This window comes from Aotus nancymaae, unplaced genomic scaffold (genome assembly GCF_030222135.1).
Source record: "Aotus nancymaae isolate 86718 unplaced genomic scaffold, 86718_ANA_hifiasm-v0.15.2.pri h1tg000059l, whole genome shotgun sequence".
Taxonomy (NCBI): Eukaryota; Metazoa; Chordata; class Mammalia; order Primates; family Aotidae; genus Aotus; species Aotus nancymaae.
In genome coordinates this window covers 50,600,896-50,613,713 of record NW_026988473.1, presented here as the reverse complement: position 1 = coordinate 50,613,713, position 12,818 = coordinate 50,600,896, and positions in this window count along the sequence as shown.

The following is a 12,818-nucleotide window of genomic DNA, read 5'->3' as shown; positions in this document are numbered from 1 at the left end:
AGGGGGGGGGCCGGATGCGGTCCCTCACGCCTGTAATCCCAGCACTTTGGGAGGCCAAGGCAGGCGGATTATGAGGTCAGGAGATTGAGACCATCCTGGCCAACATGGTGAAACCTGGTCTCTACTAAAAATAAAAAAAATATTAGCTGGGCGTGGTGGCGCACGCCTGTAGTCCCAGCTTCTCAGGAGGCTGAGGCTGGAGAACTGCTTGAACCCAGGATTGTAATGAGCCGAGATCGTTCCACTGCACTACATCCTGGTGACAGTGCAAGACTGTGTCTCAAAAAAAAAAAAAAAACTAAAGAAAGAAAAGCACAACTCAACAGAAAAAACGAGCAAAGAACATGAATCGCCAATACACAGAAGAAAAAATTAAATGTGTTTAAGACACCTGAGTGTGCAGTGGGAAAGCCAACTCCAAAAATGAATACATTCAAAAAAATTAGGAAAAGATCAACAACCTCAGTACAGTGTGGTAAGAGTGATTGAGGGGTGCACAGATTCCAATAGCAGAAGAGAGGAATATTTAAATTACAGTGGAGCTGTAAGGTCTCCTGGGAAGCAGGATTAACACTGATTTTTAGAGGATGAATAGGAATTCACAAAGCTGAAAGGGGGGAAAATAGCTTTTTCAAAAGAAGCTACTGCTTATATTAGAAAAAGTGCTTCAAGCGAAGGGTGGAAGAATGGAAAGAAATGATATGAAAGAGGCTGGGCATGGTGGCTCACACCTGTAATCCTAGCACTTTGGGAGACCAAGGTGGGTGGATCACCTGAGGTCAGGAGTTCAAGACCACCCTGGCCATCATGGTGAAACCCCATCTTTTTTTAAAAAAAGAAATGATATGAAAGATATAAGACCAGGACCTTATAATAAACTGCTAAAAGTTTGAACTTAATCCTCAAAGATATTTAACCAGAGAGGGACTTATTAAGATTTGTATTTTCAGGTCCAGGCGTGGTGGCTCACACCTGTAATCCCAGCACTTTGGGAGGCTAAGGAGGGCAGATCACAAGGTCAAGAGATGGAGCCCATCCTGGCCAACTTGGTGAAACCCCGCCTCTACTAAAAATACAAAAATTAGCCGGGCGTGGTGGTGCACACCTGTAGTCCCAGCTACTTGGGAGGCTGAGGCAGGAGAATCACTTGAACGCGGGAGGTGGATGTTGCAGTGAGCCGAGATTGTGCCACTACACTCCAGCCTGGCAACAGAGTGAGAGTCTGTCTCAAAAAAAAAAAAAATGTATTTTCAAAGCTTATTCTGACTGCCTATGAAAGAATGCCAAACCAAGAGCAGAAAGAAAAGTTAGAAGGTTACTATAATAATACTGGCCTGACCCGGCCTAATGTACTGGAAACAAAGAGAGGATATCAGATATAAGATGATTTATGAGAACTATCTCTAAACTTTTATTACTTTAATTACATGATTATATACATAGTCAGTGAGAGGGGGAGCTGGAAAAAAAAAAGAATACATACATAGTCATTCCAGATAATTTTTTTTTTTTGAGATGGAGTTTCGCTCTTGTTGCCCAGGCTGGAGTGCAATGGTGCAATCTCTATTCCCTGCAACCTCTGCCTGCCCAGTTCAAGTGATTCTCCTGCCTCAGTATCCAGAGTAGCTGGGATTACAGGCATATACTACCATGCCCAGCTAATTTTGTATTTTTAGTACAGACAGGGTTTCTCCATGTTGGTCAGACTGGTCTCAAACTCGTGATCTCAGGTGATCCACCCACCTCAGTCTCCCAAAGTGCTGGGATTGTAGGCGTGAGCCACCGTACCCGGCCTACAGACAAATATTGAAAAAGCAAATTATCACACAGAAAAACATTAAGGCCAGGCAGGGTGGGTCATGCCTGTCCTCCCAGCACTTTTGGAGGCTGAGGAGGGCAGATTGATTGAGCTCAGAAATTTGGGACCAGCCTGAGCAACATTGTGAAACCCTGTCTCTACAAACAATACAAAAATTAGCCGGGTATGGTGGCAGGTCCCAGCTACTCAGGAGGCTGAGGCGGGAGAATGGCTTGAGCCCAGTAGGTGGAGGTTGCAGTAAGCCGAGATGGTGCCATTGCACTGCAGCCTGGGTGACAGAGCCAGACCCTGCCTCAAAGAACAAAAACAAAAACAAAACATTAATGAAAAAAAAACTATTAAAATCATCTCTCATACATTGGCAGCGGGGAATCTGTATGGGTCTGTAGCAACCTCAATTCTTGCCGATTCAGAAGAATTTGACCGAAGGCCATAAGGCAGAGTGAGAGATGTAGACAAGTTTTAGAGGAGTGAAAGTTTCTTTAAAAGCTTTAGAGCAGAAATGAAAAGAAGTAAAGTACACTTGGAAGAGGACCAACAGGTGACTTGAGAGATCAAGTGAACAGTTTGACCTTTGACTTGGGGTCTTATACATTGGCCCCGGGTTATTTCTCCCCTGATTCTTCCCTCGGGATGGGCTGTCCACATGTGCAGTGGTGTGCCAGCACTTGGGAGGGGCTGCATGCACAAAGTGTTTACTGAAGTTGCACACGTGCTCACACGAGGCAGTTTTTCCCTTACCAGTCCAGTGTTCCTAGAGGAAGATCATACACCAGTTAAATTCAGCTATTTTGCCTCTTAGTGCGCATGCTTGAGCCAGAGAGCTTACTGAGAAGCTGCTGATCATCAGTTTCAGGTTTTTTTCTATCTATTGGGAGACTGCCTTTCCCTGGTGCCGGCTGCAACCAATTATTGTTTCAGAAAGGCAGTTTAACAGCTACCTAACCATCACCTGATGGTTGCCTGACACTCCTGCTAAAGTGGAAAGGCCCTCTCCTGCCCTACTCATGTCTGATTAGCTACCTACTGTAACAATACCACCATCCATAGATAATTATAATATTGGAATTTTTCCTCTTGGGATATTAAAAATGTTAAAAAGTAAAAAAAAAAAAGTTAAAAAGTAGAATCTAGAGAACAGCGTCACTTAATGTCCTCAAAGATGTTAGTGAGAGGAAAGGCATTAGGCGTTTGGAAAGTTTCTGGTTTAGGAGGCTGAATGTGGTAACAGTGGGACCACAACCCCAGCCAGTGTGTAGGCTCTAGACATCATTGCAGGAAGGAATTCAAGGATGAGTCAGAGAACAGTGAAACTACAAGGATTTATTGCAAGGTGAAAAGTACACACTGAAGAAAGGGGAGTGCAGGTGTACTTAAGGAGTAGTTGCCACCTATTTTTACACCAAATTTGTTTGTTCCTGGAACTGTCAGGGAGTTGATGGGTGTGTGATTATGTTTTATTGTTTTTGTTTGTGTTTTGTTTTGTTTTTTTGAGAGAGTCTTGCTCTGTTGCCCAGGCTGGAGTGCAGTGGCATAATCCTGGCTCACTGTAACCTCCACCTCCCAGGTTGAAGCGATTCTTCTGCCTCAGCCTCCCAAGTAGCTGGGACTACAGGCACGGGCTACCACACCTGGCTAATTTCTTGTATTTTTAGTAGAGACAGGGTTTCACCGTGTTAGCCAGGATGGTCTCGATCTCCTGACCTCATGATCCTCCAGCCTCTGCCTCCCAAAGTGCTGGGATTACAAGCATGAGCCCTCACGCCCAACCTCTAGAAAGGTGTTTTAAAACAAATCAGGGCTGGATACAGTAGCTCACGCCTCTAATCCCAGCACTTTAGGAGGCTGAGGTGGGCAGATCATAAGGTCAGGAGTTTGAGACCAGCCTGCCCAAAATGGTGAAACCCCATCCCTACTAAAAATACAAAAATTAGCCAGGCATGGTGGCGCCTGCCTGTAATCGCAGCTACTCGGGAGGCTGAGGCAGGAGAATTGCCTGAACCTGGGAGGCAAAGGTGGCAGTGAGCTGAAATCATGCCATTGCACTCCAGTCTGGGGGACAAAATCCAGACTTTGTCTCGAAAAAAAAAAAAGTAAAAATTGGTTGGACGAGATGGCTCATGCCTGTAATCCCAGCACTTTGGGAGGCCGAGGTGGGTGGATCACGAGGTCAGAAGTTCAAGACCGGCCTGGCCAGCATGGTGAAACCCCATCTTTCCTAAAAAATTAGCTGGGCATGGTGGCATGGACCTGTAATTCCAGCTACTCAGGAGGCTGAGGCAGGAGAATCACTTGACCTCTGGAGGCAGAGGTTGCAGTGAGCCAAGATCACGCCACTGCACTCCAGCCTGGGCGGGCGATGGAGCAAGACTCTATCTCAAAATAAATAAATAAATAAATAAATAAATAAAAATTAAGAGTCCCTATCCTTTTTTTTGTTTTACTTTTTTTTAAATCTAGCTTTTTACTTTCCAGAGTCCCTATCCTTATCTCTAATTCCACTTCTCTAAGACAGCCATTATAAGATTTCTGTGTGCGATATTAATTGCAATATTAATCCTAGAACAATCTGTCTTTACTTCTATATATCCTAAGCAGAACACAGTGCCTGGCATACATTGAAGTACTTAATAAATAATATTTGAAAATTCACTGAATGAGTTGTAAGCAGTTTTGAAGTTGGGGTGGCATAGTTAGCAAGAAGGGTTGGCAGCTGTAGGCTATTTCCCCAAACAAGTTAGGGTAAGCTCCTTGAGTTAGGCATTCATTTATGCACCTCAAATACCCAGAAGCATGCCTGAACACTCTACCATTTATTTATTGAAGACTTATACAACTACCCAATAATATACTGCAAAGAGGAATTTGATACTGCAGGCTGCTTCAGGACTTCTGACTTCCTTGAATAAGGCTCCCTGCCCTATTAAACTGGCCCAGTGCCTTCCTACCAAAGCATGTGGCTTCAGGGCAGAACTCCTACCCAAAGGGGATCTTAGCCTTTGACTACTGAGCAGACAAGCAGGATCACAAGACTCTCCTGCAGGCCAGCAGACAGACACTCATACGCATGGCCAGCACGTCTGGATGGGACACTGCCCAGTTAGAACCTCTAAGAGACAGTGATCTGTCTGCCTGCATGAAAAACTCAGCTCACTGTAAAATAAAAAAAAGAAAAAAAAAAAAGAGAGACAGTGATCTGTCAGCACCTCTTTGTGAGAGTATTGATCCCCTCTTCTTTGGGGGATTTGTCTGAGAGCCAGCTTTATGGAAAGGGCAGTCAAAGCCAGAAGAAGTCAGCATCACAGTCACACTGAAAATACAATGTTAAAGCACTAACCTGGAATGTAGTAATTTACAGCTGTCACACCACAATCACTAAGTGAAATCACATTTTGCACAGACTTCCAAAGACATAGTCATATGAAAACTATTTTTATTGTGTTGAAAGATTGGTAGAAGCAGTTTGCCTGAAGTGTAAAAAGTCTACTATAAGATTTCTGTTGAGGGCCGGGCACAGTGGCTCACGCCTGTAATCCAAGCACTTTGGAGGCCAAGGCGGGCGGATCACCTGAGGTCGGGAGTTCAAGACCAGCCTGACCAACATGGTGAAACCCCGTCTTTTTTTTTTAAATAAAAAAAATTAAAAAAAAAAAATTCTGTTGAGAAGCACAAATATACAAGGCAAAGTGGTTATTTTTTATTTTATATCAGAATATATTTAGTTATCAATAAAGTGATGTACTAAGCATAGACAACAAAAAATCAAATTTCCTAGAATTTACCTTCATGAGAATAAAACTTTTTTTTTTTTTTTTTTTGAGACGGAGTTTCACTCTTGTTACCCAGGCTGGAGTGCAATGGCGCGATCTTGGCTCACTGCAACCTCCGCCTCCTGGGTTCAGGCAATTCTCCTGCCTCAGCCTCCTGAGTAGCTGGGATTACAGGCATGCACCACCACGCCCAGCTAATTTTTTGTATTTTTAGTAGAGACGGGGTTACACCATGTTGACCAGGATGGTTCGATCTCTTGACCTCGTGATCCACCCGCCTCGGCCTCCCAAAGTGCTGGGGTTACAGGCGTGAGCCACTGCGCCCAGCTTTTTTTTTTTTTTTTTTTTCCAAAGATGGGGTTTCACCATGTTGGTCAGGCTGATCTTGAACTCCTGACCTCAAGTGATCCGCCCACCTTGGCCTCCAAAGTGCTTGGATTACAGGCGTCAGCCACCATGCCTGGCTGAGAATAAAACTTCTTAGCAGGACTGGTACACTCTTAGGCTCTGATTCAGCTTTGTTTTCTTCTTCAAGAAGACTAGATAAATGTGACAACTATTTGCCATATAATATTCAATCCTGTGTTAGAAATAAAGAAATAACAACAATAAAACTAATCAGCTATAAGATGCTATTGGGACAAGTGGGGAAATTTTAGTATAGATTTAACATTAGATAATAGCATTAAATCACCGGGTGTGGTGGCTCACACCTGTAATCCCAGCACTTTGGAAGGCTGAGGAAGGAGGATCACTTGAGCCCAGAAGTTCAAGACCAGCTGGTCAACATAGGGAGATCCCATCTCTATAAAATATAAAAATAAAATTAGCCAGCTGAACAAGGTGGCTCATGCCTGAAAACCCAGCACTTTGGGAGGCCAAGGCAGGCAGATCACCTGAAGTCGGGAGTTCCAGACCACCCTGACCAACATGGAGAAACCCCGTCTCTACTAAATTACAAAATTAGCTGGAAAATTAGCCGGGTGTGGTGGCGCATGCCTATAATCCCAGCTACTCGGAAGGGTGAGGCAGGAGAATCAGTTAACCCGGGAGGCAGAGGTTGTGGTGAGCCGAGATTTCACCATTGCACTCCAGCCTGGGCAACAAGAGCAAAACTCCATCTCAAACCAAAAACAAAAACAATACAAAAATTAGCTAGCCGGGCATGGTGGCAGGTGCTTGTAATCCCAGCTATTCCAGAAGTTGAGGCTGGAGAATTGCTTGAACCCAGGAGGCAGAGGTTGCAATGAGCAGAGATTGCACCAATGTACTCCAGCCTGGCGACAGAGCAAGACTCTATCAAAAAAAAAGAAGAAAAGAAAGAAAGAAGAAAGAAAAGAAGAAAGGAAGGAAGGACGGAAAGAAAGGAAAGAAAAGAAAAAGAAAAGAAAACTTGATTTCCCAGGGTCCCTTGCAGTAAATGTGGCCAGATGACATGGGTGAAGTCAATGAGATATACTCAGACATGCAGACATGTATGTGGGTGAGGCTTTGGGGAATCTATTGTTTAAAAAAATTAATAGGAAAATCAGCAGGGTGCTTCTCCCTCCCTGCCATCCTCTTTGGGAGAGGTGGAAAGAGAACTGGACTTAGAAAGTCTGGATTCAAATTCTAGATTGGCTCCTCAACTGTTCTCCAACCTTGGCAATTGACTTAACTCCTCTTACTTTCACTTTCCTTATCTGTAAAATGGAGCTATAATCCTTATTACATGGAGAAGGTATAATGTATACTAAGTATCAAGCTTTAGTAGCTATCCAAACAATATTATTTTGGGTATTGCTCTCTGTAAAACCCTTAAAATCCAGAAGGCCTTTTAGCTTCTGGCCTTCTTGTCTCTAACCTGCTTCTGCCACTCTGAGCTCTGTTACACAGAGGTTATTCAGCAGGCAACATGGGAAACAAGAGTGCTCTGACTGTAAATTGTCCCCGCTCTTCAGAGCAATAACAACACAACAAAAATTGTTTTACTGTTTCCAGCCTCCTTTCCAGCATGATTGTGCTACAGTGACCTAACACCAAGTAGGTGGCTGGGACAAAACTAAATGGTGTGCACAAGGAGACTACCCCCATCTGGAGAGAAGCTACAGCTTCATCAGAGGCCACCATCTGTAGGAGAACAAAACTCAACCAGAGTGGTAGACACCAGGTATGCCTCTCAAACAACAGGCGACTAGCTATGCGAGAACCCTGACTGCGTCATCTCTCTCCCTGACCTCTTTTCCAGAACAGGGAAGAGAACAAGGTGTACCAGGGCATGGCCTGGCCTCCACCTGCCTTCCAGGGCACTAGAGTGGGAGAAGGATTGAAAATGCCAACCAATCTCTTCTTGCCATAAGTGTAGCTTGGTTTAGATAGGCAGAGAGCTTTAAATCAATAATGAGATTGATTTAAACTCTGTCTCAAAAAAAAAAAGGGAGGATTAGAGAGACAGCAATAGCAAGCACATAGAGCTGATGCCCTCTTAACTCTTCTTAGTAGGTGATTGAACTTGGCCTTTCAGAGATGGAGTTTCTCCGTGTTCGTCAGGCTTGTCTCAAACTCCTGACTTCAGGTGATCCACCTGCCTTGGCCTCCCAAAGTTCTGGGATTACAGGTGTGAGCCACCACGCCCAGCCTGGCCATGAATGTTTCAACATGTAGTAACACAATGTTCTTGGCCATCTTTTTTTTTTTTCTTGAGATGGAATCTCGCTCTGTGGCCCAGGCTAGTGTGCAGTGGCGCAGTCTTGGCTCACTGCAACCTCCACTTACTGGGTTCAAGCGATTCTCCTGCCTTAGCCTCCTGAGTAGCTGGGATTACAGGTGCCTGCCACAACGCCTGGCTAATTTTTTTTGTATTTTTAGTAGAAACGGGGTTTAACCATGTTGGCCAGGCTGGTCTCAAACTCCTGACCTGATGATCTGTCCATCTTGGCCTCCCAAAGTGCTGGGATTACAGGCATGAGCCACCGCGCCCAGCAACTCTTGTCCTTTTGGATTTAATTTTGTTGATTCTGGCGGACAGAGCAAATATAATTAAAGAGATTTAATTAAAACAGCAAGCTCCTTTATGGTTTCTGCTAAATGAATTAAAAATAAACAGCAGGCCAGATGAGGTGGCTCATGATTGTTATCCACACAGTTTGGGAGGCCAAGGCCTGGGCTTGAGCCCAGCAGGCCTGAGTAACATCGTGTGAACTTGTCTCTACAGAAAATTATATATATATATATATATATATATATATATATATATATATATATATTTTTTTTTTTTTTTTAGATGGAGTCTGGCTCTGTTACCCAGGCTGGAGTACAATGGGTTGATCTCTGCTCACCGCAACCTCTGCCTCCTGGGTTCAAGCGATTCTCCTGCCTCAGCCTCCAGAGTACCTGGGATTACAGGTGCATGCCACCACGCCCAGCTAATTTTTTGTATTTTTAGTAGAGATGGGTTTCTACAACATGGGGTGTCACCATATTGTCCAGGCTGGTCTCGAACTCCTGACCTTGTGATCTGCCCACCTCAGCATCCCAAAGTGCTGGGATTACAGGTGTAAGCCACAGTGCCTGGCCAATAATAATAATTTTTTAAAAATTGGCCAGGTGTGGTAGCAAGAGCCTGTAGTCCCAGTTACTTGGGAGGCTGAGGCTTGAGCCCAGGAGGTCAAGGCTGCAGTGAGCTGTGATTGAGCTATAGCACTCCAACCAGGGAAGCATCTTATGAGACTCCATCTCATTAAAAAACTAATAATAAAAAACCGGCCCGGTGCAGTGGCTCACGCCTGCAATCTCAGCAATTTGGGAGGCCAAGACAGGCAGATCACTTGAGGTTACGAGTTCAAGACCAGTTTGGGTAACATAGTGAAATCTAGTCTCTACTAAAAAGTGCAAAAAATAGACCAGGCTCGGTGGCTCACGCCTATAATCTCAGCATTTTGGGAGGCCAAGGTGGGCAGATCACGAGGTCTGGAGTTCAAGACCAGCCTGTCCAACTTGGTGAAACCTGGTCTCTACTAAAATACAAAAATTAGCTGACTATGGTGGCATGTGCCTGTAATCCCAGCTACTCAAGAAGCTGAGGCAGGAGAATCACTTGAATCCGGGAGGCAGAGGCGGAGGTTGCAGTGAGCTGAGACCGTGCCACTGCAGTCCAGCCTGGGCAGCAGAATGGACACCATCTCAAAAAAAAAAAGAAAAAAGAAAAAGTGCAAAAATTAGCCAGGTGTGGTGGCAGGAGCCTGTAATCCCAGCTAATTGGGAGGCTGAGGCAGGAGAATTGCTAGAACTTGGGAAGTGGAGTTACAGTAAACCAACATTGCACCATTGCACTGCATCCTGGGTGACAGAGTGCGACTCCATCTCAAAAAAAAAAAAACCTAGTAATAAAAAATCAAAAAATAATAAAACCATAAATAAAAATAAACAGCCACAAAAAAAATCAAATCTTTCTGAAGTAAAATGGATTGAACAGCATTATGATGGATAATTCCAAAATGAAGTATCTGTTTTCTGAGCACTTCTCTTTACTTTTGGCAACAGACTTAGACCATTGGCCAATCTTCACCATGTTGGCCAGGGAGTCTCAAACTTCTGAACTCAAGTGATCCACCCACCTCAGCTTCCCAAAGTGCTGGGATTACAGCCACCATGCCTGGTTGACATTTTTTTCTATGTTTTCAAAGCACATGACCAAGAAGAACTCTCTCAATTGCCTTATCATCTCCTTTGGGAGGCAGACAGTTATTATTATCCCAATCTGATATGTGCAAATGGGCATACAAATACTAAATTATTCTGCTAGGAATAAAAAACCCCTTCCAGTCTTTGGACAACACTCTTCCTTTATTATTATTATTTTACTTTATTTTTTGAGGCAGAGTTTTGCTCTTGTTGCCCAGGCTGCAGTGCAATGGTGCGATCTCAGTACACTGCAACCTCCACCTCCTGGGTTCAAGTGATTCTCCTGCCTCAACCTCCTGAGTAGCTGGGATGACAGGCATATGCTACCACACCTGGCTAATTTTGTATTTTTAGTAGAGATGGGTTTTCTCCAGGTTGGTCAGGCTGGTCTCAAACTCCTGACCTCAGGTGATCTGTCCACCTCTGCCTCCCAAAGTGCTGGGATTACACATGTGAGCCACCGCACCTGGCCTTTTTTTTCCTTTTCTTTTTTCTGTTTTTCTTTTTTCTTTTTTATGTTTTTATTTTTAAAGATGGGGTTTCACCATAATGGCCAGGCTGGTCTTGAACTCCTGACCTCAGGTGATCCACCCACCTCAGCCTCCCAAAGTGCTAGGATTACAGGCGTGAGCCACCACGCCTGGCACTTTTTTTTTTTTCTTTTGAGACAGAGTCTTGCTCTGTCACCCAGGCTGGAGTGTAGTGGCATGATCTCAGCTCACTGCAACCTCCACCTCCAGGTTCGAGTGATTCTCCTGCCTCAGCCTCCCTAGCAGCTGGGTCTACAGGTGCACACCACCACACCCAGCTAATTTTTGTATTTTTAGTAGAGGCAGGGTTTCACCATGTTGGCCAGGCTGGTCTCAAACTCCTGACCTCACGTGATCCTCCTGCTTTGGCCTCCCAAAGTGCTGGGATTACAAATATAAGCCACCATGCCTGGGGCCCATTATTATTATTTTTTGAGACAGAGTTTCACTCTGTTGCTCAGGCTGGAGTGCGGTGCCGCAGTGTTGGCTCACTGAAACTTCTGCCTCCCAGATTCAAGCAATTCTCCTGCCTTAGCCTCTCGAGTAGCTGGGACTACTGGTGCCTGCCACCACGCCCAGGTAATTTTTGTGTTAACACTCTTCTTTACAACAGAAAACTGGAACGTATGAACTGTTTACCAATAATAAACTTCTAGATCTTATTATTCTGCAAAACTAACCACTAGACACCCACTTAGTCAAGTACTTCAGTCAAATAAACACCTCAGCAGAAAATATAATTGAGAATTAGTTAGCTCTTTCAGCAGTTGAACTTTTACATTCAGTTATTCTGTGCCTCTTTCTTCCTCTGAATAATTTTTCATCATTTACTCTTCAGGGAACCTGAGCATTGCATTGCCTTTTGAGAATGAGGCATTTCAAATCCTTTGGTAAGAGCAGCATTTCCCACTGTGAGAAAGGTATTCTACTTCTTATAAGTAGAATTGTGCAGGACTTTTACTTCCTAAGTTAAAGATTTCCGAATTGTTTGAAGTTATTATGAGTATAAATGCTTTTGTAATCAGAAATACATATACAAATATTTATATCTTTAAAATGATAAATGCCACACAAAAAAAGTTATTTTACCCATGGAGCTCTCCAAGGTGATCAAGTTTCCTCTGTCTTCTAGTGCATCTTGTCCTTTTTCCTCTATTTTTTTTTTTTTTTTTTTTTTTTTTTGAGACAAAGTCTTGCCACCCAGGTTGGAGTGCAATGGCACAATCTTGGCTCATTGCAACCTCTGCCTCCTGGGTTCAAGTGATTCTCCTGCCTTAGCCTCTAGGCATAGCTGGGATTATAGGCACTTGTCACCATGCCCAGCTAATTTTTGTATTTTTAGTAGAGTTGGGGTTTCACTTTGTTGGCCAAGCTGGCCTTGAACTCCTGACCTTGTGATCCGCCCACCTTGGCCTCCCAAAGTACTGGGATTACAGGCATGAGCCACCACACCTGACCCCTTTTTCCTCTTCTAATGATGAAATTCCGTGCTTTCCTAGAAATTTTGATGTCTTAAACTGAACTACAGCTGGGTGTGGTGGCTCATGCCTGTAATGCTAGCACTTTGGGAGGCCGAAGTGGAAGGACTGCTTGAGGCCAGGAGTTCAAGACCAGCCTGGTCAATACAACAAGACCCTGTCTCTACAAAACATACAAAATAGGGCTGGGTGCAGTGGCTCATTCCTGTAATCCCAGTATTTTGAGAGGCTGTGGCAGGTGGATTACCTGAGGTCAGCAGCCTGGCCAACATGGTGAAACCCTGTCTCCACCAAAAATACAAAACTTAGCTGGGTGTGGTGGCACATGCCTGTAGTCCCAGCTACTTCAGAGGCTGAGGAGAAGGATCGCTTGAACCTTGGAGGCAGAGGTTGTAGTGAGCTGAGATCATGCTACTTCACTCCAGCCAGGGTGTCAGAATGAGACTCCATCTCAATAAAATAAATAAATATTAAAAAATTAGCTAGGTGTGGTGGTGCATGCCTGTGGTCTCAGCTACTCAGGAGGCTGAGGCAGGAGGATGGCTTGAGCCTATGAGTT